General features: G+C 46.7%; 2 long non-coding RNA genes across 7 annotated transcripts in view; one reads left to right on the plus strand and one right to left on the minus strand.

Moving 5' to 3' along the window:
• The window catches only part of LOC109446014 (uncharacterized), a 56,630-nt gene that overhangs the window by 17,485 nt on the left and 12,907 nt on the right, over positions 1 to 26,238 (minus strand). For 4 of the 5 annotated variants that reach the window (XR_012495931.1, XR_012495928.1, XR_012495932.1 and 1 more), the window contains 5 exons: positions 26,026 to 26,216; positions 17,101 to 17,319; positions 14,296 to 14,408; positions 10,543 to 10,720; positions 9,821 to 9,892 (listed from right to left, as the gene is read on the minus strand). This is a non-coding gene — a long non-coding RNA (uncharacterized LOC109446014). The remainder of the gene's footprint in view (positions 1 to 9,820; positions 9,893 to 10,542; positions 10,721 to 14,295; positions 14,409 to 17,100; positions 17,320 to 26,025; positions 26,217 to 26,238) is intronic. The other variant, XR_012495929.1, reaches the window with a different exon arrangement.
• Positions 15,629 to 23,523, plus strand: LOC141571183 (uncharacterized). Of its 2 annotated transcripts, XR_012495934.1 has the most exons (4): positions 15,629 to 16,038; positions 17,069 to 17,183; positions 20,363 to 20,552; positions 21,752 to 23,523. It is a non-coding gene; the product is annotated as an uncharacterized LOC141571183 (long non-coding RNA). The 2 variants fall into 2 exon arrangements; XR_012495933.1 differs by having other exon boundaries at positions 20,363 to 23,523.

Raw genomic sequence — 26,238 nt, forward strand, 5'->3', positions numbered from 1 at the left:
AGATGTGACAAGAGAAGAAATTCGGCGATGTTCTAAATTAAAATAACAGTGGCCAGAGAGTGAGAGAGAGAACAGCCTGTTAGTCGCTGTGGACCAGCTCTGACAGACGACTGCTCACATTCCTGTACCTCTGTTAAAATGTAGGGTGAATTTCCAGGTGGCTATTTCCATGATTAGCCAAAAGAGAACAGCCAGGTGCCATAGAACCCCAGGAGCCTCCGTTTCTTATTTACACATGAACTTGCCAATCTGCTGCCTGTAGTGAGTCCACAGGAGCAGACATTTCTTCCTTGGACTCTGCTGTGCCTGTCCCAGAACTCGCCCCCCACCTCACCTTTTCCCCTCCTCTTTGTCTACAGCTAATGTAAATCCTAAATCAGAACGCTGACATCTTTCTCCCCGCTCTTTGACGTATAAAACTGCTTGCAAAACTCCAGGGCAGAAGACAGTATCATCTTTCCTACCTGGCCATGGGTCTGGTGGTTTAGACTCCAGGCCCCAAGACCCGTCTTCTGTTTTGCTAGCAATGACCTAATAAACTCTTTTAAAAAGACTTTTAGCCATGGAAGCTAAAATTGTTTGTTTAACAGGTGTGCATTTTTCCAGACTCTTTCTACACCTAAATATATATACATATCTTTACACACGTGTGTGTGTGTGTGTACACACACACGAAGTTCTGACAATTAAGCCTCCGAACTTGTTACGATGATGTTGCTAACCTTTTTTGATATCAGAGGGATTATTCATTACGAATTTGTACTAACTGCACAAACAGTTAACAAAGTTTACTGTTTCGAAGTGCTGAAAAGACTGTGTGAAAAAGACGAAAATGACCTGAATTTTTCACCAACAATTCATGGCTCTTGCATCACGACAATGCACCAGCTCACACGGCACTGTCTGTGAAGGAGTTTTTAGCCAGTAAACAAATAACTGTATTGGAACACCCTCCCTGCTCACCTGATCTGGCCCCCAAGGACTTCTTTCTCTACCCGAAGACAAAGGAAATATTGAAAGGAAGACATTTTGATAACATTCAGGACATCAAGGGTAATACTACGACAGCTCTGATGGCCATTCCAGAAAGAGTTCCAAAATTGCTTTGAAGAGTAAACTAGTCACTGATGTCAGTGCATAACTTCCCAATGGGCGTACTTCAAAGATGACCATAGTGATAGTCAGCAATTAGGTATGTGTCACTTTTTCTATGATGAGTTCGCGAACTTAGTTGTCAGACCGCGTATATGTACATATTTAAGTGTTCACATCAGAAACAGCTTTTTGTCTATATTTTAAAATTTAACAATATATTATACACATTTCCACATCCATAAGTATAGTTCTGGAACATTTTAAACAACTCTTTACTACTGTATTAAAAAAAAAAGTGCTGTGACAGGCTTTCTTACTCACCTGTACACAACCCCTTAATTATTTCCTTAAGTGTATCCAAGGAATACAATTACACTTCTTTAAAATCAAGTTGAGAAATTGCACATTTTAAGGATTTTGATATAGTATGTTGCCAAATTGCTCTTCAGAAAGGCTTAATGGAATTATACTCAAATTTGCAGGATACAAATGTTTCTCTTACCACACTGTTGCCAACACATGTTATGTACTAGCAGGTTTTTCTTCTAAAGTCAGTCAGTTAAAACATAGTATCACAATGCTGCTTTAATTTGCATTTTTAATAATTAGCAAGGTTGAGCATTTTTCACGTTTATTAGTCATTTGCATAATTTCTCCTCTCATGGATTTCCTTTGCCATTTTAAATGTAAAAAATAATTTCATTGCTTTCTTGTAATTATTAAAACACTACATCCTCATTGCAGAAAATAGAAAGGGACCAAAACCCTAATGCTGCCTTTTGGGATATTGATTTTAAGCTGGTTATTAAGAAACCAAAGACTCACAAAGAACCTCTAACCCTCCCCCTTTCCTGCCTAAGAGATTCAGGTGGAAAGGCCTGTCCCAGGAAGGAAATCAGAGGATGTTTACCTTAGACTAGTTCGAATTGAGTATGATGAATGGGATCCAGCCATGGGCCTGGTGGCTGAGTCACCCTTTCTGTCCCATTGAAGCAAGAATTTGCCTGCCATGTGTGCTCCACTTTTCCTCAATTACCTGTAAATCACCCATTCTCACTTTTGAAATCTAAAATCCCATTCCCCCCTTAATACCTTTGTCCAAAATGACTAATATACCCATTTTTGCTCACTGTCTTAGGGATTTTCGTGCTTATGCCATTTCCCCGTGCATACATATTAAAATTTGATTTTCTCCTGTTAATCTGTCTCTGTTAATTTGATTATTAGCCCAGCTAGAAGAACTTAGAAGGTGGGAGGAAATGTATTTTTTTAGCCCTCACACTCTTCAGAAAGGCTGAACAGAATTATACTCAAATTTGCAGTATACAAGTGTTTCTCTTACCACACTGTTGTCAATATATGTTGTGTACTAGGGGGTTTTTCTTTTACAGGCAGTTAAAACATAGTATCACAATGCTGCCTTAATTTGCATTTTTAATAATTAGCAAGGTCGAGCATTTTTCATGTTTATTAGTCATTTGCATCATTTCTCCTTTCATGGATTTCCTTTGTCTTTTTTTAATGTAAAAAATAATTTCATTGCTTTTTATAATTATTAAAGCACTACACCCTCCTTGCAGAAAATTTAGAAAATAATATATGTAAATAAGAAAATAAAATGTAGTCAGATACCCACAGTTAACAATATTGTGGATTTTTTTTCCAGACAGAGGGTTAGAAACAGATCACATATTTAGAAAAACAAAATAGGATCATGCTTGAGACAGCTTTATATACTGCTTTTAAATGTATTATAGAGCAGTAGTTTTCCTATGCTATTAGATATTGTTTTTAAAAACATGATTTTAATACGTGCAAAATTGTAGTTATGCTATAACTTACTTAATAATTGCCCTAATTTAGACATCTGGGTTCTCCCAATTTTTTGCTTTCATAAATCACAGAGTAATAAACACCAGACTCCTACTTTCTCTTTCCCATCCAACTTAGGGCCTTTACCTGCACTATTCCCCTTGCCTGGAATCTCTTCTCCCTTCTTTACCTGGGAAAAGCCTCCTGAGCCGTGGAGATGCAGCTTAACGTCCACTTCCTCAGGCCCCCAGAGGGAGCTTTGGTCCCATTCCTGTGCCCCCTTAATACCATGTTCTCACCTGCTCGTCATTCTTTGCGTGAGTGCCCAGCTCCTCCACTGCTCTCCATCCTGAAGGTCAAGGACTTAGAGCTCACGTCCACCTCCCCAGCATCCAGACTAGTGCCAGGCAGGGAGGAAGGGCTTCATACATGTTTGCTGTTGGAGAACTATGCCTCTCAGATAATCAAATATTTGATTATAGGGCACACACTCTGATGCCAAACCTGTCATCCAAGATACGTAAGTTAAAACACAACACTTCTCATCAAAACGTCTCCCAGGAAGAGCTGGGTCAGAGCAGTTGGCTAGCTGCTAAGGTGTTTAATAAAACCCCAGTTAATTAACTAGAAAAAGATTCCTCTGTGGTTTGCTTCACAGCGGAGGACAGCAAGAAGCTAAGCTGGAGACAGATCCTGGCTTCGCTTCAGGTTTCTTTCAGAACATTTAAGAGTTAACAGGTAAGGGGTGACAGGTGCTGTTTCTGGCCCAGATCAGGCTACTGATTGCCCTAATTCCCCTAAGTCTGGCATTCCCAGCCCTCCACACACTCCTACAGTGATGGTGGCGAATAAATTAATTGATACAATCTCTTTGGAGAGCAATTTGACAGTATGAAAATGTATAACCACACTGACTTCACATCCCACTGCTAGGAACCCAAACTATAGAAATACCAGCTCGAGTGTGTGAGGGCATGGACCACGTTTCCCCAAAAATAAGACCTAGTCGGACCATCAGCTCTAATGCGTCTTTTGGAGCAAAAGTTAATATGAGACCTGGTATTATTTTAATGTAATATGAGACCCTGTTTTTATACTATAATAATATAATATAATGTAATATAATGTAATACAGGGTCTTATATTAATTTTTGCTCCAAAAGATGCATTAAACCTGATGGTCCGGCTAGGTCTTATTTTCGGGGAAACACGATTCGTGAGGATGAGCTGTTACTGCATTGTAGGGGAAAGAATAAGCAAATTATGCTTTATCCAGCCACAGAATCCAAGCAGATGGTAGATCTGTATGTTATGAGATGACAGTAAAATCCTATGTAAGATTACATTTTGTGAAACAACAATAAATTATACACATGGATGTAGACACACACACACACACACACACACACACACACACACACACACACAGAAAGAGTTAGGAAAGGTATGAGGAAAGATCTAGCAGGATACACACCTAATCTCTGGGGAGAGACTAGTGAGGGAGGTGAAGCAGTACTTTCACTTTTACCATCAAAGCTGAGGGTTGTTTCCATTTTTTACAAGCATATATTAATTTTGCAGTTAAAGGGAAGATAAAGCCCTTTACAAAGCTGGCTTCCAATTATCTTTCCAACCTTGACTCACAGGGCTTTCTCATTCCAGGAATAATCAAGTTAGAATAACCACTGACAACCGCAAATTGTTTTCTTTCCCAGCATATCATACCCACGATGTGTTTTGATTGTCACAACTCACCCATGACAGGTACCATTATCCTCACCTCCAATTTATATCTCAGGAAACTTGGATTCACGAGTTCTGGTTTTGAACTGATCAAACCAACAAAGAAACAAATTCATACCCAGGGTGAGTGGAAATGCTAGAAAATGGGCGCCGATACTGCACTTACAGTAGGAGGGGAAACTCGTGCAAGACTTCTGGGGAGCCATTTGACGATGCGTATTAACATTCTTTAAAATCTGCGTCCCTTTATTCTCGCAATTCCTTTTCTAGAAATGTATCCCAAGGACATAATTAAGGACACGCACAGAGTTTCAGCCACCAGGATGTTCATTTAGAAGATGCTTATGATATTGAAAAATTGGAAACCACTTAAATATCCAAGAATAGAAAATTACTTAAATAAATTATGTTCCATTCATATGCGAGAATACTCTGAAGGCATTAAATAGTGGGGAAGAATATTTAATGACAGGGAACACAGTTCATGATGCATTTTTATAAGTAGGTCACAAACAGTATGTCTTATGTGAGTTCATTTTTTTGCTTTTAAAAAAAGAAAAAAACAACATACGTAATATACATGCATAGAAAAAAGGTAGAAGAAAGCACACCAAAATGTGAGTACTAGTTCCTCAGGGGAGTGAGACTACTGCAGATTTTTTTCATTCCTTTTCTTAATTGTCTCTTCACAATTTCCCCCTGCTAAATGTCTTACAATGAAAGTATATCACTTTGAATGAGACAAAATTGTACTACATTTTTAAAAGGAGATTCAGCTCTTTGCTCTTCCCCCTAAAGCAACTTTTGTGGTTCTGCCTTTGTGCTTTCCTCCCTTCCAGATCTCTGCCCTCTCTAGTCCCAGCCCATTCTGCAAGACCAGCTCCTCCAGGAAGCCTGCCATGATCTCTGCTGGCTTCTGGGCCCCCTAGCTCATGCTCAGCTTCCTGTCCCACTTGTATGGGACACAAGTGTCATGTGATGCTGCCAAAGCATGCTGAGACACGGCTCATCAGGGCAGGAAGTATAAGACATCTCCAAAGGGGCAGCTCAGTCCCTGATCCTTTAAATAGATCTGGCTACTTACACACATATTTGGGTGCCTAATAGCCCCCAGCACCTTCAAAACCCCTGCCTCTGGCTTTCATGGGAGACTCTCCCATTCAACCAGTCTCACTGTTCTTCATGCTCAGCTCACTAATTCCTTGGCTCTGTCCCAAAGCTCCGAGCAGCCTGTGGGCTCTCCTAGCTCTGATCACTGGTCTGCCCAAGCTTTGGAGTCCACCCTCTGTTTGAGTAACAAGTAAGGCTATGTCCGAGTAATAAACAAGGTCACCTTCCCATCGGGTCTTCAAGCCCTTCACCAATCACCGGCACAAAGTTGGGGAACACTAACAACCACAGCTGTCATCTAACAAACGTTTTTTATGTGCTAGGCACTCTGCTAGGTGCTTTACATGCCAATCTCCTTTAATCTGCAAAATAAAAACAACCATAGCCAATCTTTACTGAGTCCTTACTCAACTCTTTATAAACATCCCCATTCTCCAAAGTATGACAGAAAGGCTCAGAGAGGTAAGGTGAGTTGCCCAAGGTCACAGAGCTAGTAATGAAGGGATGGTGCTTCCTCTCAAACCAATCCTTGTCTGAGTACCAACTTCATCCTCTTAGCTGGACCTGACGCTGCTCCTACACCCCCCTATGGGACAGGTGTGAAAGATGAGAAAACCAACTTTCAGCAAGGTTAAGTCATGGTTCAAGGTCATTTCAGCAGAGCACCTAGGAGCTCAGCCATGGGCAGATGCTGTTCCGGATGAAGCACTGGATAAATAGGAGGGTTACAAAAGGGGAGACTCTGGTATGGGTGGGGAATGGGGCTAGGGTCCCTACAAGGAAGGCAGCAATCTAGGGCTGGGCTCCAATCCTGGCAGGAGAAGTAGAAGCTGGACAGGGAAGCTTTCCAGGGCTCCCCTCCACCCCAGAAACACACCTACTTATCTGACATAGCATAGTTACTCCTAGATCATACCTGCCGCTATTCCCCTTGGCCTTGGGCTCAGGGACCAGGGAGCACTATGTCTGCTGAGAGGGGTGGAGGTGGGCAGCTCAGGGCCTTCTGGTGTCTGGGGAGCTCAGATAAGCCAGGTCTGCCATGGTCCACGTGCTAGAAAGTGAGCCACCAGGAGGAAGGGTAGTGGCTCAGATCACTTCTCATCCGTTGGGGGCATAATAAAATCCAGGTGGTTGATCCTCGGTGACATGGTGACATGGTGAATCTGGGCCTAAAGTTCTTGGCTCCAGTCTGGGCTCTGCCACTAACTTTCCCTGGGACTTAGGGCATATCACTTTCCCGCCTGATGCTGTAATAGTTCCCTTTGGGGCTGCATGTGGGAAACTGTTTTGAGAACCAGAGTCAAGAATAGCTGATGCAGCCACTCTCGCAAAGTCTGGCAGTTCCTCAAAAAGTTAAACAGAGTTACCGTATGACCCAGTTATTGTCTATCCTGCTAGGCATAGACAAAGGAGAAATGAACACGTATGTCCACACAAAAACTTGTACACAAATGTTCATAGCATCATTATTTGTAGTAACCCCAAAGTGAAAGTAACCCAAACGTCCATCCGCTGATGAATGCATAAACAAAATGTCCTTACAATAGTAGGATATTATTCAGCCATGAAAAAGAATCAAGTACTGACACGCTAAGTGAAGGAAGCCAGGCACAAAAGGCCATATATCTGTATGATTCCATTTACATGAAATGTCCAGAAAAAGCAAATCCACAGAGACAGAAAGTACATTAGTGGTTGCCTGGGGCAGGGGAAATTGGGAGAGTGATTGCTAATGGGTACAGGGTTTCTTTTGGGGTGATGTAAATGTTCTGGAAATAATGGTGATGGGTGCACAATCTTGCAAATATACTTAAAACCACTGAATTACACTCTTTAAAAGAGAGAATTTCATGGTATGAGAATCAAAAAAAAAAAAAGAATAGCTAGCAGTTACTTGCTGCTTACTCCTCCAAGCTCTGTGCTAAATTCCTCCTGTTGAATATTCCCTTATTTAATCCTCCTCACAACAACCCTAAAGGGAAGAAACCCCATTACCCCTATTTTGTAGGTGAGGTCCCTGAGGCAGAGGGAGGTTCAATCACCACAGTGCTACGCGCATGAGAGGTCAGTGTGGACTGCACGTGCCTCCTCAGAGACCCCATGGCACTTCGTACAACTTTTTCGTGTGACCAGTCTCACTGTAGGCCCCAGTAGGCCATGGGGGCCTGGGGAGCAGATGTCTTATCTACTGACTCCCTGCTCCAGGCCTGACTCATAAACATTTATTGAATGGACAGAAAATTGTGCTATCTTTGCCCTCTCGGCTGGTTTGCAGAGAAATTGACTTTTCACAAAAGCACAGCATCCGCTGTGAAATCTTAAGGCTGCCAGATGCCGCTTCACACTCACCCTGAGGTTGCTGAATCGAGAGGCAAGCATCACCTCAAATCGAGACAAAATGCATTTGTGGTTTTGAAGGAAAGTCGTTAGAAGACAAAGTCTGTCTCTCAAGGCCAAGGTTGCTCCATTCCGTTTACTTAAAGTAGAGAGAAGACAATCCCTGCCCCAAGGAGTCTGGGCCGCTTGCAGGAAGGAGTGCTTTTTGCTGAGTATCCCCCACTAACGGCAGGAGAGAGCGGGCAGGAGATGGTGGGAGCCAAAGCAAACAGTCTGAAGTCAGAGATAATGGGAGAAGGTAGGAGGAATGGGAACAGGAGGTTTGGAGGCCAGGCAGGAAACAGGTCTGAAAGGAAGGGTGGGAAGGCAGGAAGCTTTCCAAGCTTTTATGAAAAGATGGCACTCCCCAGTTTGGGGGGAGGTCCTGGAGGAGCCTGGTTTGAGAGAGGACTGAGCAGAATGAGAACCACAGCCGGCGGCCTAGACGCCTCCCCCAGCCTTCTCCTGGGCCTCCCCCACTGCAGCCGTGCCCCTCCCTGTCTTCCTGCATTTGAGCCCAAGGGATCCTTCTAACACAGAGACTGCCTCACCTTCCACTGCCCAAAATCCTTCCATGGCACCCATTGCCTACAGTTTGGAGAACCATCTAGACCAGGCATTCCAGACTTCTGCGTCCACATGCTGGCCCCAGCCCTCCGTGTCCTTTCAGCCTTCATTCCCTCCTCCCTCTGTGGCACCTCCCTGGGATCTAATGCACCAAACTTCTTGCTCTTCCGTAAATGAACTCTGCCTTTCCTGGTGTTTGTCTGTTCTTTTTCACAGATATGTCTTGCCTCCTCAAATAGTTCCTTGAGGGATGATTTTCTCCTCTTCTTTGAATCTCCCTCAGTGTTCTAGCCTCGTGCTGACAGTGGACCAGATCTCAGTAATTGCCAGAACTAATCAACTAGCCAGAACGGTGGAGAAGAGGATTCTGGACAACTGACCTGTCTCATCAGCTCTTACGTAGCTTGCTGTCTTAGGATGGGCTCCCATGAAGCAGATTCTGAGAAAGGACTGGGGGCCAAACAGCCCATCTGGGAGGTGACCACTAATTTAGGGAACTTTCATGAGCAGGTACCATTGCAAGCAATGGGGTCTCCATTCCTCTGGGGACTTCTGGGAAATGGGGTGCAACACCACTTAGAGTTGTTCCACTCTGAGGGACAAGGACGCCGGGGTATTTACCTGTCACCTCCCATTGCTCATGGCAGAGGGCAATTCCGGGGGTGTTTCCTCCTGGCACCTGAGGCCTACTCCGATCTGGGCTGATAGAAGGCCCACAGCCCAAGAGTCACAGCGGCTTGCAGCAGGACCCCACGGGCAGGTTCGCAAGGAATGGAAGGGGCGGGGGAGGGGCAGCAGTAGGGGCTGCTAAGCTTGTCAGTCTTGTCTCCAAAAGTGGGCACCACTCTGCCAGCCTCTGTGCCTTTGCTCGTGCTGTTCCCATCCCCAAGTGTCCTCTTCCAGGCCCCTTCTCCACCAGCGGGTGAACTCCTATGCCCCCTTCATGGCACAGCCAAGTGGTCTCTCTCTGCGAGGCTTCTCCTAGCTCCTCCCAGGGGAGTCAGTGCCTCTCCCCTCCCGGCTTCCCCACCACCCACTCTCTCTTATCACCGTGTGCAGTAGTTGCCACAGCACTGACTCTGTTATTACCGTGTACAGTAATGGCCTGTGGTCTCACCTGCCTGCCCCTCTGGACTGGGAGCTCCGTGAGGGTAGGGTCTCCATCAGGGTCATCTGTGTCTCTAGCACCCTGCAGGGAGAAGGTGTCCAGTGAGTGAATAATTGAATGAATAAGCAAGAATATCAAATATTTATTGAGTGCTTGCTATGTGCAGGACTCTGACCTAAATTCCTTAAGTGTGATGACTTATTTAATCTACACAGCCACTTACAAGGAGGTGCTACCATTGTCGCCAACTTCCCGGAGGAGGCGTCTAGAGCAGAGGACTTGAGGGGCCTGCCCGAGGCCCCACAGCTCTCAGCGGCCGAGTGAGGAATGATTGAGAGGACTCTCCTGGGTCCCTAAGGAACTTCACACCCTCCACCAGCAAGGTGAGCAAGGTGAGAATGGGAGACCGGCGGCTGGCCCAGGGCTCCTCAGTGCTGCCTTGGGTGAGGAAAAGGTCTGCTGGGAGGATGGTGAGACAGGCAAACAAATGGGCCTGCAGATAGGGGTCTGGGGCCTGCCCTCTTGAGAGCCAGGAAACCTGAGCAGGTCTTGGATAAGTGAGTTTTGGAGGAACTGAGTGTCGGTCCCTTGAGGAGCAGCCTGGGTCAGGGTGTGAGGGGTGTCAGGTCACAGAGCTGCTGGGAAGGCAGTCAAGACAGCAGACTTCCAGCAACACAGCCCCCTACAGGTTTCTAAGCTGTTTCTTATCCATGAGCCCATGTTCTCCTCACCTTGCCCCAACCCTGGTGACACGGGAAGTTAGAGGTCAGATAAGTCTGCCCAAGGTCACAACCAGAGCTGCGACTTCAGCTGGTGTGTCTTATCCCGAATGCAGTGCTCTTTCCACTCTCTTAGTTCTCAGTCCAGTTAAGATGGATTCTGCAGCTCAAATCTTGCTTTCCTCGAGGGCTGGGGGGAGAGTGTAAGGAAGAAAGAGGGCCAACATTAAGTCAGGCTCCAGTATGTACCAGAAAAATCTCATTCCATCCACATCACAGCCTTATGAGAAAAGGGCCATTACTCTTTCAAAGTTGAACAAACTGAGGCCCAGAGAGGTTAAGAACCTCAGCCAAACAGACACAGCAAGCAGTTGGAGAGCTAGGATGGGGACCCAGTTTGATCAGGCCTCAAAGCATAAACTCTAGCAGGTAGATAGGAGAAAAGGGCACTGGAGGGATTGCCAAGTTGCATTCAGCAACTGCACTTGATCTATTGATCTATATGCAGTTCATACCCAGAGATCCCACACACCACAGAACAGGAGACAGGTTGCCTAAGAGACCTGCAACTCAGACAGTTCACCCTACAGCAGGCATGCGGCACTTAGCCAAGGTTATGAGTAAGAGGAGGACGCCCGTTGCTCCTGTGGCCAAAGGCAGCTGAACAGACTGGCCACAAACATAATGGTCCCTAAGGATGGTGCTTAAGGGATACAAAGGCTCTGTGTAGCTCCCCCTGGGGGTTAGGGATGGGCAGAGATGCACAGAGGCATGTCAGAGGAGGAGAGACAATTTTGTTAGCCACTGAAATCCTGACTGTTTCATGAAATTTTATTTGGCCTCTGGGGAAAGAATTAGCTGTGATCCAACAAGGGCAAAAGCACAGATGCAGGGGGGAAAAAAACAACAACAAACTTGTCTCTTAAAATGCGAAGGCTTGAAGGCGCTTTCCGGAGACTGCACTGAGATAAATTCAATAGTAAAAGAGATGTCCATTCAGAAAGGGCGAACATTTCACGGGAATCACAGGGCAGGTTTAGGGAACATGTTTCTCTAAGTAATAGGAGAGTGAGCTTGCGGTGACTGTTCAAGTTAGCTGTTAAGGAGAGCTTGAATTCTCATTACATTAGAAAGGCTTAGAATTAATAGGGAATTCACCATGTAGTTAGTATGGAATGCACATAACAAATGCTGAAGTTTCATACAAATTTGAAAATTAAAGAGCAAAGGTTACAATTGTGTTTTGTCTTCCCAGAGTTTTTCAAACACACTTTCGTTTTATCACAACATATGCATAACCTTAATATGACAGAAGAGTGGCCAGTAATACACTTTTTATTTTTAAAAACAGCTTTTTTTTTTTTTTGAGCTGGAACTCATACCATACAGTTCACCCATTTAAAGTGTACAATTCACTAGTTGTTAGTATATTCACGGAGTTGTGCAACCATCACCACTATCTAATTTCAGAACATTTTCAAAAATAAACCCTGTACCCATTAGCAGTCATTCCAAATTCCTTCTTTCCCCAGCCCCTGGCAACCAGTAATCTACTTTCTGTCTCTATGGATTTACCTATTTTTGACATCTCATATAAATGGAATCATACAATATGTGGTGTTATGGGTTGAATTGTGTCCCATCAAAATTTATATGTTGAAGTCCTAACCCCTAGGACCTCAGAAAGTAACCTGATTTGGAAATAGAATAATTGCAGATGTAATTAGTTAAGATAACATCATAGGAGGGGTGTGGCTAATCCAATAGGACTAGTGTCCTTATACAAAGAGGAAATTTGGACACAGGGAGAAAGCCATGTGAAGATAAAGGCAAAGATGGGCAATGCTTCTACAAGCCAAGGAACACCAAAGCTTGCTAGCAAACCACCAGAAACCAGGCAAAAGTCATAGAACCTTCTCTCTCACAGCCTTCAGAAGAAAGCAATATTACTGACACTTTGATCTTGGACGTCTGGCCTCTGGAACTGTGAGACAATAAATTCCTGTTATTTAAGCCACCTAGTTTGTGATACTTTGCTATAGCAGCTCTAGCAAACTAATACACATGGTATTTTATGACTGGCTTTTTTCACTTAGCATAATGTTTTCAAAGTGCATCCATGTTGTAGCATGTGTCAGAAGGTCATTCCGTTTTATGACCAAATAATACTCTATTGCATGGATTCTACTTTATGGGCATTTCATTTATGCATGCATCAGTTGATGGACATTTGGATTTCATTTGCTATTATGAAAAATGCTGCTATGAACATTTGTGTACAAACTTTTATGTGGACACATGTTTTCATTTCTCTTGGGTATATACCTATATTTAATTATTTTTCACAGGTATGGAAACTGAGGCCCTGCTGGGTGATTTGCCCTAAGTTACCAGTAAGAACGTGGAAGCACTGTCTCTCTAACCTAGATCTGTTTGATTTCAAATTCAGAGGGTTTTCAGCCGTATTAGGCTACTCCCCCTCACGCTCGTGCCAATTTGTTCACACATACACACATCAGCACCCACACAACAAATACCTCTTTGAGCCCACTGCCTTGCCCAGAGTGCAGAAGTTCAGCAAAGGCAATCAAACAGAAGTGGCACGATGCTGAGGGAGATAAATGAGACTTCCAAGGAATAAATAAGTCAGAACATTGATTTGAATATTACCAAGGGATAGACCGAAAACATTTAAAGGCATATAAAGAGGTTAGTGAAGAGCAAATGGCTGAAACTTAGCCTTCAGCAGTAGGCACACAACTTTTATTGATTGCGACGAGATTTCTGGAAACGAATGCACTTTACCAGAAGAGAACAGTATGCAAGGATGTTTATGTGGAGAGAGCTGCAGTTGAAATCCGTTTGGGGCTCTGCTCTAACCATGCTGGCTGTTCCTCACTGAGGACGGAGAGCTTACATAAGCAAAGTTGCTTATGGTCGGGGTTAGTGCAGGAAGATTTGATTTCACCGTTTCTGTGAGTGAGCAGGATCAGAAGCTATTCTGAGCGGCCGCAAAGGAAAAGCGCCAGAAATCATAAATAAAGAAGTCAAGCGTGTCCTGTGGCCATATCAAATGTGACATTCCTGAAGAATGTGTGAACATGGTATCTTTCAAGCTGCTGATTCTCTAAAATATATGTATATATAAAATACCTTAGTTCCCAGCAACAATAGCACTCACTAGAGTTAAAACCGAACATAAGGCAAAGTAATTTGGGACATAAAGGAAACAGTAGCATTTATAGAATTTCGAGATTCAGCCATTCATTTAACAAATATTTTAGACACTCTCTTTGCCTGTCTTTCTGTCCCCACTGCTCTCTAGTCCCTCACCCAGCTTCATTTTTTTTTTTTTACTTTTCTATTGTTCCCTGAACATATAAGTGTATTATTTACTTGCTTATTGCCTGTGATGGTTAATCTTATGTATCAACTTGACTGGGCCTCAGGGGTGCCTAGATATTTGGTCAAACATCATTCTGGGTGTGTCTATGAGAGGTTTTCTCCTGCCCTCAGAATGGAACTTACACCACTGGCTCTCCTCGTTTTCAGGTCTTTGGACTCAGGCTTGAACTATATTCCTGGTTTTCCTGGGTCTCCAGTCTGCCAAATACAGACCTTGGAACTTCTTAGCCTCCATAAGGCATGAGCCAATTCCTTATAATAAGTCCCTAGATATAAGTAGAGATATATCCTATTGGCTCTGTTTTCTGGAGAACCCTAATACATTGCCCATCTCCCCTACCGGAGTGGAAGCTGTCTTACCTCACTTCCAGGTGATCATCTCTCTGGTTTTCCTTTTGCCTCTTCCCAATCCATTTTCCAGAAACTGGGTATGTCATTCCCCTGCTTAAAGTCTTCAAGGTTTCCTGTGGGAACTAGAGGGTCATATAGTGAGAGAGGTCCCCGATCCCCGTTCTTGAGGACCTGACGTCAGATAGCCACAGGTGGACACTCTTTCTGACCCCCTCTCTGACTTTGGTGGTTCGACTTTTCTCCAGATGGTCTCATGTCTCCGGGCTGATCATTGCTTCCTTGGGTGAGGCATCCCTTGTCAATCCTGGAGCCCCTGTCGCCCTGCTGTACCACACTCCCTCTTTCCTCCTCACTTCCCTCTAAGAAGGTAGGATTTACACGGGCTCAGGCTCACAGATCAGCCCTGTCCCCAAAGCCTGGTAATGAGCTCAAGCATGTACTCGGCTCACTTGCTGGCACACTCTAAGTGTTCAAAGACTGGTAGCACTAATATCACATTTAGGGGATGAACAGAGAAGGAGGAAGCAGGGTCAGGGAACAGGAAGCAGCATGGGGTGGCCTCACCCCTTAAGTCTGCAGGGAGAAAAGATGCCACGGAACAGCCTCTCAGGATACCCACAAGACAGCATGCTATTTAGGGGAGAGCTCCAGCCTGAGACTTAGGAGACCAGGGTGCTTGTTTCCTTTCTGCCTTGGAATCCCTGTGTGACTGTGGGCTAGCCGCTACCCCTCTCTCGACTCCACTTCCTCATCCATATATTGACGAATGTGAGCTAGCAAGCTTCAACGGCCTTTCACTGAGGCTGAGTTGGAGTCTTGAGACATTAGCAAAGCAAGGGCAGAGACACCACTTCAAGGTCATGCCAAGCAGTGTGGGAGAAGAAAAGCATAATCCCTGGATTTGCATCCAGTTGCACCCCTTACTAGACTCAATGTCTTGGGGCAAGTGCCTTAATTTCCCAAGTGTAATTTCCCTCATTTGCAAAATAAGATATTAATGCTTATCTCGCAGAGTTGTCAGGATTGAAATAAATAAGAAAATATATGTACTGTTTTCTAGAGCACTCAACATATACCAATTAAAAAAAAAGCTAATTCCTGTCCCCTGATTTTATTTCTCTCTGTTTAGTACACACATTTTAGGTGTTAGTCTAAACCATGTTCCCCTTTTCTCTGAGAAGGTACAGCAGCCATATTAACACTACATAACACTGTTCCCTTGGCCATAGTTGATTGGACCAGAGGTGGTCACCTGACCCAAACTGGGCCAATCAGATTGAATTTAGAATTGGGACAGAGACACCGGTCAGACTCTGCTGGGTGCTTGAGTCAGCAAGTTGTGCATTTGAGAGTCAAGTTTGCTTGAGGAAAGAAAGGGAGAAAAGAAAGGAGAATGGGAGGGAGAGAGGGAAAGTAGGAGGGAAGAAGGAAGAAAGGACTCTTTCCTCATTGACTTCCTTTGGTCATCTACTAACCGAGGTGTTGGTCACCCTTCCTGAGACACATTCCTGAACTGTCCACACTGAAGGCAGGTGACATCCTGACTGATGTCACCATACCACAGCAGAGTCCTTCATGTAGTCCCCCCCTACCAGGGTCCCCTCTAGGGAAGAGAGGATTCGGGGGCAGACAAGAGGAAGGACCCTGCTGAGATATGCTGACATTGGCCAGGAATCCTCTCTTCCTGTGGGGCCAGGAATCGCAGGCAGACCTCAGAGATATTGATGCTTCAGTTCCAGACACTGCAATACAGTGAGTATCACAATACAGTGAGTCATAATCGTTTTTGCTGGTGGAGAGTCTTGATTTCAATATGTAAAAAATTCAACATTTGTGAGGCTCAATAAGGCAGGCGCAATAAAAGGAAGCATGCCTGTTAATGGCGGGGTGTGTGTGTGGCTGCATTAAGGAGTAAGAGATGACTCAGGTGGTTCCTACTGAAGTTCCTGTGACACCAAGGAACACAAAAATCTAAGCCACCCGACTATGTTCTTTGGAGACAGGAATGGTGTGCAGGGCGAGGGACACCTTCAGGGTCCAGCGCTGGTCTAGTGTCCAGGCTATGGGGTGCCATCTGCCAAAGCCGTTCTCTGTTCTAGGGCCCCTCCACTGGTTTCTCCATCTCGACCATCCTGCTCCTTTCCTGCCCACTAATGTCTCCCTCCTACCTTCTTCCCACCTCTTGGCTGCCGCTGCCACTTCTTATTTATTCTTGGCTTCGCTTACTGCCTCCTCTCTGTGTCTCTTGGCTTCTGCCCTTGCAAAAACAGAGCCCTGCCTCTCTCCAGAGGCTTACTCTCAAACCCTCAGAGAGAGCCTATGTTGGCTCCCTTGGTCCCTGTTATCTGAGCTGGTTACTGGTGTCCTGCCGTGCAGCCTCTGAAGCTGCTGGCCCACCTGTACGGTGGCTGCCTTTGTGTCAGCTGCACACCTTAATCCAGTATGCAAGGGGTGGGTTATACAGGTGGCTTTATTCTAGAAGGGGCTGTGGGCATGGTAGCCCTCAGAGCATAATACATCTTTCTTCAATATAGATGGGGAAAGAGCAAATCAAATGAGATTGTGGCGGTGGACATGCTTTGAAAAGTATAATGGGCTGTGCTGGCACAAAATATTAATTATTGATAACACCAACAAGGCCATGTCACTATTTGTGGAAGTTTTGCTTCCCTAGAATTCGTTGGCCAAGGGCAGTGGTTCCCAACAGCCATGGTCTTTGATTCCCAAACCCTCTCCAGGGAAGTTTCTGGGACACCAACCTCCCTCTGCTTCCTCCCATTAGTGCTTCATCTGGACATCTCCACACCTGCTTACCTGCATCACCGAGGCTGCTCTGGTGGCTCCGGGCTCTCCCTGCAGGCTCACAGATATCCTGTCGGCTCCCAAAGGGTTCCCAGGTGCTTTCACTTTAGAGCTACTTCCATAGGGAACTCAGCCGCGGAACCAGCTTCCTCTTATTTTCAGCCCTGCCCCCAGTGAGTTGGGGGAAGGGGAATGTGGCTGTCTCAGCCCCCTAGCTCACATATTCCAGCCCTTTGGAGAGAAGGAATCTCTGTCAAGATCCAAATTCCAGAGAAGGGACTCAGACTGAGTCAGCGCAGGTCACACACAGGTCCACACTGGGACAATCAGCTATAGTCAAAGACCACATTGCACAAACATGGCTGCCCTGAACCTACCTCTGTAAACAGGGCAAGGGTGGAGGGGATGATCATGAGCCAGCAGACCCCACTAATGGTGCTGACTGCAGGTCCTCCTTCACACCAAGGAAACGGGCACACGTCAGAGTGCTGCTCTCTGCCGCCAAATCTCTCCCAAACACTGGAGCCAGTGACGCAGGCTGGCATCCAGTCACCTTGATGCTTTGCCTCCTTGTGGAGCTTCCTGACTGCCTCAGGGCCTCAGAAACAGTATTTTCCTCTGTCCCCTTTTTCACGTTAGCATTTTCCTTTATGCCCCCAATTTCTTTCACTTGTTTTGAAATCCAAGGGATGACGGTTGGATGGGGCCCAGCTTCTCAGACAGTCAGCTGTGGTATCCCTGAGTTCCCAGCTAACACCCAGCTTAGGCCCCTCTTCTCCTACTTCCTGATATATTCTTTTTTCTATTCTTTTTTGGTAATAACTTTAATGAGATATAATTCATATACCATACAATTCACTCATTTAAAATGTACAATTGAATGTTTTTTAGTGTATTCAGTGATGAAAACATCACTACAATCAATTTTCAACATATCCCCCAAAACCCCATTAGTGTCACTCCCTTTCCCCTCCCCCCTAGCTATAGGCAACCCCTAATCAACATTCTGTCTCTATTTGCCTATGCTGGCCATTTCACATCAATGGAATCGTACAATATATGGTCTTTCGTGACTGGCTTCCTTCACTTAAGATTTTCAAGGTTCATCTATTAATATGTTGTAGCAGGTATCAACACTTTATTCCCTCTTATGGTGGAATATTCCATTGTGCGGATGTACATTTTATTTATCCATTCATTAGTTGATGGACATTTGGGTTGTTTCTGCTTTTTGGCGATTACAAATGATGTTGTTATGAAGATTCATTTACAAGTTTTTGTGTGGACACATGTTTTCATTTCTCTTGAGTATATAGCTAGGAGTGGAATTGCTGGGTCATATACAGGCATACCTTGTTTTATTGTACTTCACTTTATTGCAATTCATAGATGTTGCCTTTTTTACAAATCGCAGGCAAGACCCTCCACTAGCCATAAAATGACAACTTCTTTTATCGGAGTGGTTTGGAACAGAACCTGCCGTATCTCCAAGGGACGCCTGTAGTAGTAGCTCTGTGTTCACTTTTTAAGGACCTGCTAGACCAGAGTAGGTCATACCATTTTACATTCCCACCAGCAGGGCATGAGGGCTCCAAGTTCTCCACATCCTCGCCAACACTTACTATTTGTCTTCCTGATTATCACCCTGAGAAGTTTAGTGGCTATCCTCGAAGACCCTGCTCAGAGGCCACTTCATCCACGATTCCTTCCTTCCTCCCCGGCCTCTCTCCTTGGAACTCCCTCACTACCCATAATCATTCCATGTAATGGGGCATCTTTATAACTCAAATGACGCCATGGAAGGGCCGCATGCTGGGGCCAGAGTCAGAACCAGTTCCCTCCGGCACGTGGTATGATTTGAAAAGAGATTAAAGAAAGCCTTAGCAATGGCAGCTCTCAAAAGCTGTTGTCACAGGTGAAAGTTGCCATTAGAGCTGCTCCTCTGGGACGAGGGGCTGGCCCTGAGCTTATTCAGGCCTTGGTTAGTTTGTAAAACAAAATTCACTTAACTCCATGTTAGAGGTTTTTTTGTGTTTTTGTCTTAATTTTGTATACCTGGCATTCATTCCCCATTGTTCTGAAAACAACACTCTGTTTTTGTGTTTGTTCCTTAAACTATTCTTCACCTTCTCTTAGTCTATTTGGTATAAGTGGGCCTGACCCCAGTTCTCAGATCCAGAGGTAATGGCCCACAGTTTGGCCAATCATAATGAGTGGTTCAGGGTGGTCACATGACCCAATCTGGGCCAATGATAATCAGCCCTGGGATCTTTTCTAGATGAGCCAATGAATTAGCAGAAACACTTGTCTGTAGAGGGAAATAAAAAGAAGCAAATATGCAGAGAAAAAGCAGAAATGGGAGATTATGTGGCCTCAGAGAGAGAAAGAAATGGAATCAGAGGCAGCCTTTACATTCCTGTGATTTCTGGTTATACTTCCTGCAGTGGATTCTATGACATTCCCCTTGTTTTGTAATATACCCCATTTATAGTTGAAATCCTTTATTAGTCAAAATTCATTCAATTTGACATGGCAGAAGCTCAAATCAAATTAGCTTAAACAAGCAAAGGGGGATTTCTGGACTCACATAATTGGGAAACTCAAGGGACAAGTCCAGGTATGGTGGGATTTAGGACCTCAAATGTCATCACTAAGAAGCTGTCTTTTTCTTTGTGTTGGCTTCATTCTTAGGTAGATTTTCCTATGCAGCAGAAAACATGGCCCCCAGCAACTGCAGGCTGTATAGAAACCCCTGAAAGACAGCACCTCCTTCCCAATAAATAGTTCAGTAAAGTCAGAAACATTCCCATCAGACTCAGGATCTGCTACTGCTGGTCCCAGATTGTTACTTTCAATCTAATGGGGATGAGGGTGGGAGGTAGAGACAAAGACGAAAGAAGCACATCCCATTTATTTAGTGTCTACCAATGTGGGGTCACTGTTAGCCTATTCACCTGTAATGAAGCCCATTCACAACCTCAACTGACAGCCTTCAAGGCCGAGCCAAGAGGGACAAGCCTTTTGAAAGAACACTCCTTTCTGTGTTTGAGCCCTTCCTGGGCTTGAGTGTGCAAAGATGGGCAGGATTAGGGATAGGGCCTGAGAAAGCTGACTTGTTCTTCTTAGGACAGTAAGAGGAATTTGGTGGGGTAGATGATGATGACGATAACGATAATAGCTAACATTATTAACCCTCTGCTAAGCGCTTCCCATGGCTTTATGAAATCCTCACCACCAGGCCTATTATCTTCAAATTTATTATGCTCATTTACAGATGAAATTGAGGTTCAGAGAGGTTAGGCAACTCCTAAGATCACACAGCTGATAAGATGCAGAGCCAAGACCACCTGGAAGCAGAACTCCTGCACTTAACTACTGCACTATTTTGCCTCTCAAGGAAGAGAGCTGCAAAGACGACGACAGAAAAGAACCAGAACCAGGGCAAGGCTGGGGAACTGTGTGAGGTAAAGGGGCCCATGAAAACTTCCCAGGGGTAGGTGGACCAAAGGCCTTTTAAGAACAAGACTGTCCAATGTACATTTGAAGTTGGTTGAATTGTAGCACTTGAAACCCTCACTCTGACTTCCCCAAATCTCCCTCCGCTTGCCTTTACACAAATACCTTCTGGGGTGGGTTTCTAGTGGAAACAGCAGAAGGTGCCGGCTGCATTCCATGTCTCAGTCAGAGCCGTGTAAAAACAAAACAGCAGGCCTGGGTCAGCCACCCAATCCAGATGCTAAACGAATTTAGCAGAAGCCGCAGCTCTGATGCAGAGGGGAGTGTGAAAATGCAAACCATTCCAGAACTCTCCAAAGTATTGGGGATAGCTTTGCATTTCCACAGGGTGTGGAATATGGATTTAAACTGATATTTTTGGAATCATAAGAGACGGGAGGCCCCAGCTGACAAATGGGTTACACACAGACGGCAAACTGAGACTGAGAAAGGCCCCAAACCCTGAGAATATCAGCTCCCCATGCTTTCAGCCTTGGGCTGGGGTTTAAAGATCAACACTCTAATTTATGTTTGGCATAGGGTGGGCTGATGACATTTATGAGAAAGACCAGGGCGGGGCTTGGAGTCCTTGGGTCTCAGTCTCTGACTCAGAGCATAAACTCTCTTGTCAGAACTGGGCATGAGGATAGACGCAAATGAACTTCTAAGGCAGAGTGGACTGACTTTGCTGCTTTAGGTGGGGAGGGTCCCAGGGCCTGGCCTGTGGCTACGTCTGCCGATGGGCCTCAACTGGCTCCTGCTCTAAGGAGAGAAGAAGAGAAGGGCAGAGCGCCAGGCTGCACTTGGCCAGGGACTCCGGAGAGGGAATGAGACCAGGCTGGTAAACTCTGATGAGGGGAAAGTCTGGAACGCTGGGCCCGGAGCGGGAGGGCGGCGTTGGCCTGGGGGCCCCCAGCAGCCGCCAAAGCCAGAGCAGGGGAGCAGGAAGCAGGGAGGTCAACTTGTCCCACTGCCCACCTGGGCAGACTCAAGGCCATAAGTCTTCCCGGAGCCGCTGAGAGATGCATCTTGTCAGCCGGAGGATGGCCAGGAGCTGGCGGCTGCAGGGCTCCTGGCAACTTCTTGCAGCTTTTCCTCCCGCTCCTAAATGTTAGCTTTTTCAAGACTCCTTGTTCCTCGCTGCCATTTCTCCTCCTCTCTGCTTTAGCTCCAAGGCTGGCAGCATCACCTCCAGCCAGATGACGCCCAGATTTCCATCTCCTGAGAGACCCCGCCTTCACATCATCATCCCCTGGATGGTCGCAGACCCCTCAAATTCAGAGCCCTCATCTGAACCCTTCTCTGCAGCCCTAGGCATGGGGTCTCCTTTCTTTACCTCTTCCTTTCCTTAACCCCCACCCAAGAGAGAGCTGGGCCTCGGGGCTCAGGTGCCCCGATGGAGCCACATCTGCCCATGGGTGGGTGCTGGGAGGAATCTGATCCCACCCTGCGTGTCTCCACGTGTCACGTGGATGCTCTCTCTTCCTTTTCCATCCAATGTGTGCTCTCCCTCTGCTACCTTTCACCCACACGGCAATGGTGGTGAGGGCCAGAGGCTGGAAGGTCATTCATGAGGCCCTGCTGCTTCAGGCCTGTCCCACGTGGGTGACGTCCCGCTTAAGGTGATGGCAGCCTGAGATTTGGGTTTGGCCTGGGAGGGAACGGCCTCCTTGGGCCTCAAACTGACCTAGGGAGGGCTCAGCATTGGGTTGGGGGCACAAGCCCAGCCAACAACTCAGTGACCCTGAGTTTCCTATGTAGATATGGCTCCCCCAGACCTTGCAGGCAGGGTGAGTGGAGAGATAGGTGTCGGAGCTTCCTGGGTCCCTCTGCCTAATACATTGAACACAGCCTCATTCCAGCCTTGTTTCTTAACATCTTTCCCCTTCCAATCCCATCCCCTTTTGGTGTTGCCTTTGTAAAAAGCTTCCTAAGGACTTCAGCTCATTGGACCACAGTTATGGCCCAGTTTTATTTTTCTAATAATGGCTATGAACCCCTCCACCAGTTAGGAGTCATGTGCCTTTGACAGCACAGTGGTCGTTTCCATGTTCAGACACTTTGGGTTATAAAAGTTGTCTCATTCTGGTTAAGAGCTGGTCATTTTAAAACTTCAGGCTCAGATTTAACTCTACACTTTCTCCTTATCCACAAGGTAAGCTAAACTGGGAGCTCTAGGGCCTTAGAGTGTGTGTGTGTGTGTGTGTGTGTGTGTGTGTGTGTGTGTGTGTTATGGAGTGCCAGGGAGGGCAGGGTGGTCTCTCTGTCACACACATATCCCTTCTCTGGGTTCACTCCTAGGGCTGGGGTTAGAGAAGAAGAAAGAGGGAAACAGCTGTCCCTCCAGTGACACCTGGCCAGGCTGTGGTTCCCCTTTGGTGAGTCACAAGTGTGCTGGACTGAGCTCAAAGCCTATGGGTCTGGGGTAGTGGGTGGAGGCCCCAGAGGACCCACTGACCAAGGTCTTAATTCCAGGCTCCTCCCCCAGATACTGGTGGTCCCTCCTCAGACAAAGCTACACCTTCCAGTTACCCTTCAGCTGGTACCTTTGCCACATCTCTCCAGTGCTGAGACTGTCCCGGCTGAGAGGGTAGCAGCGAGATTGCAGCCTCCACCCTCTCCCACCCCTACAGACTCTCCTCCTCTTAGCCTTGGTGCCTCCAAGAACCAGAACCCAAAGGGCCTTCCCCTGAGGCTGAGCCACCATGTCCCATTCTGGTTCCTCTGGGGCAGGTGGCAGCCCATGGCTAAGCAGACATCCAAGCAGGGAATGATGTGTCAGTCTCCCCTTCTTGCAGTCACCCCCAAACTTTACATGTACTTTTCTTGGGCTCCCATTTCTCAGCTTTGGGGTGGGAACCACCACAGGCCCCTCCCCTCTTCTGCAGGGTCTTAATGGGTGGGGCACACATTTTTACGATTGTTTTCTCCAGCCTCTGATGCTATCCACACAAAAACCCACCAAATCTGTTTGGCCTCTCGGCCACTTGAGGCAGAGTCTCAGGGTGGTCCTCTCCTAGTGACCCTGCCCTGGGGACCTCTGGAACAATGATTGCTACCAGGGCCTCCCACTGTGCCGTTATACCTGCCTGTCAACGCCATCTTCCCAGATGCCAGGCCAGGAACCCAGGAGCCCGGAGGCTCTCTAGTTGTCTTCCCCTTGTTCCCTGGCCCTCTGTGTGGAGGGTGAATCAGTGGGAGGAACAGTGCAATGATCAATTAGTGATGCCTGCCATGAGCCCACGGGTGGCAGTGCTGCAAGGTTTCTGCCACCCTGTTCTAGTTGTACCAAACTGTCCACTTTTTCCCACCTGGAGTCCACCCGGGCCTCTCCTTCCATCCCTTCTCCCTGGCCCAAATACCAGGCTATTGCCACCATAAACTCGTCCCCAGATTTGCCACGTCTTTTCACATGCCATCACCCCTGGCAAGACTCCCTTCTACGTGTCCTCCATCTGTCAAGCTTCTCCCCACTCTTCCATCCTTCTGTTTAATTGGGGCAACCCTGTACCTTAGTTTGCCCAGGTTTACACTGTGGTCTCAGTACAATTGTTCGTAGCACTCTTTTCATTACATACATGCCCCAGTTTGGACTTTGAATCATACACTCACCCTGACTCTAGCATGCAAGATGTGAAAGGTGCTTATGTCCTTTTTAGGTCTGTCTTGCCAGTGTCCAGCCCAGTATCTGGCACAAACAGGGATGCTGGAGTAGAGTGGAATTTAACTGGTGGGGCGAAAGAGAGAGAGCAGATGGAAAGGTGAGAGGTGGAGAGACCTGTGTCCACTGGTATTTGAGCGCGGGCCCCTGGGACCCAAGTGGAACAGTGAGTAACTGCATTAGAGAAAAGCCAGGCTTCCCATCAGCCTGCAGTCAGGTCTCCAAGGGGAAGCGCTGAGAAAGACACCATGGTGGGAGACTAAAAAACTGACTGAGGCCCAGATCCTGCTAGCACAACTGTGTCATCGGAAAGTAAGAGATCTAAAAATACAGCCGACAAACAAAGAGGAAGTGGGCCCAGCCAGGGCGGCTGAGGCGCTTGCCTGCTCCCCTTGGCACTGGCTGCCGTGGGTCCTGGCCAGGGTGCTGGAGCCACCCGGTCGTCACACTGGCTGTGCTCCCTGCTCAGAATATCCTACCTTCCCTGGACTCTTCCCCTATTGAACCCCTCTTCCTGAAGGACTTCTAGAAAGCTTTCTCTAACTTGTCACCCCTTCCCCCAACCTAGATAGATTAGTTCTTCCTGTTACACTCACTCGCTCTGAGCTCCCCTCCACAGCTCTGTCACTAGATCATTACTTATGTGATCATCTGCCTAACTTCTACCAAACCCCCTCACACGACTTTGACTGGAGAGGCTGACAGCAGGGGCTAGAGATCAGGTGCTTGGACTCAGATTCCAGCTCAATCCTTTGCACAGGCTGTGTGACTTTGGACACGTTTTTGCACCTCTCTATGCGTCATCTGTAAAGTCTTCCCTCACCTGTGAAATGCAGACAGTTCCAGCACCAGCCTTGCAGGGTCGTTTGAGGGTAATGTGCTCTGAAGCACATCGAGCGTACACAACCTTTCCTAACATGTCATAAGTCCCCTTATTATGGCTTTCAGTGCCCTAGTACTCCAGGGCAGGGTTGAACTGATATTTTGACCCACCCTGTACCACCTCTCAAAGAGCCTGGCCCGTTCAATAAACAACTATCAAATGAATGCATTTTTATTTATGTACTACCTGGTTCCAAAAAGAGACTTGAGGCCACCCAATGACAGATGTCTTGAGAGTTTTGCAAATTTTAAAGTACTCTTAAAATGTTAGTTGTTTCTCCATGACACTGCCAGCCCGGGTCTCTCCCTTGGATAGCTCTGTCTCCTAATGATGGGTCTGCTACAGACTGGTATACGCCCACTGGGACTGGGGGCTCCCTGCCTCCCGGAGTGTCTGTCTCTGGTTATATGAAAATTCTGTGTCCCATGGAATGGAACCAAAACGTGCCTCAGGAACTTCTGGCTGCTGGTCCCAGCTCTGCCCTCAAGGCCTCAGCCCTCCTTGGCCCAGGAATACCTCCGAGAGATTTGCGGATGGAGAAGCTGGCAATTTCTGGCTTATGTATGGGGTGGCGGGAGTGGGAGTGAGGGGCCAGGGCAGACGTCTGCCTGGCTGCCTGGGGAGGTGCCCAGGTATCCCTGCCCAGGCCTCTGAGGGAAGGCTGGGGGTGTGAGGACAGCGGAGCCGTGTTTTAGTTAAATGGATGCTCTTGGAATCCCAGGGAGCCTGAATAATTGACAGTGTGGTCAGCAGCTGACCGCTGACTTCCAAGCATGGTGGAAATCAATCTGGTCAACATTTACTGCCCCAGCGGCGGGAGGCCTGGGGGTCAGAGGTGAGCAATGCTGCCCCATCCTGAGTCCTACTCCAGCAGTGCCCCCAAGTCTGGCAGACCCACCTGTAGGCTCAGTCCTGCCCTTCTCCAAGCCTGTTTCCTTCTCCATGGGGCTAGGGATCTGCTCCTCACAGGCGGGTGGACCGGGAAACTGCTGTGTAAATCCGAGTGAGGGTGCACAGAGTGGAAGATGATGGGGAAGATGATGGGTCCGATTTGGGATGTGTTTGAGTCTGAAGGGTCCACGGCATAGCCTGGTGGAGAAGAACCAGCCAG

This window comes from Rhinolophus sinicus, linkage group LG04, assembly GCF_036562045.2.
Source record: "Rhinolophus sinicus isolate RSC01 linkage group LG04, ASM3656204v1, whole genome shotgun sequence".
Lineage (NCBI taxonomy): Eukaryota > Metazoa > Chordata > Mammalia > Chiroptera > Rhinolophidae > Rhinolophus > Rhinolophus sinicus.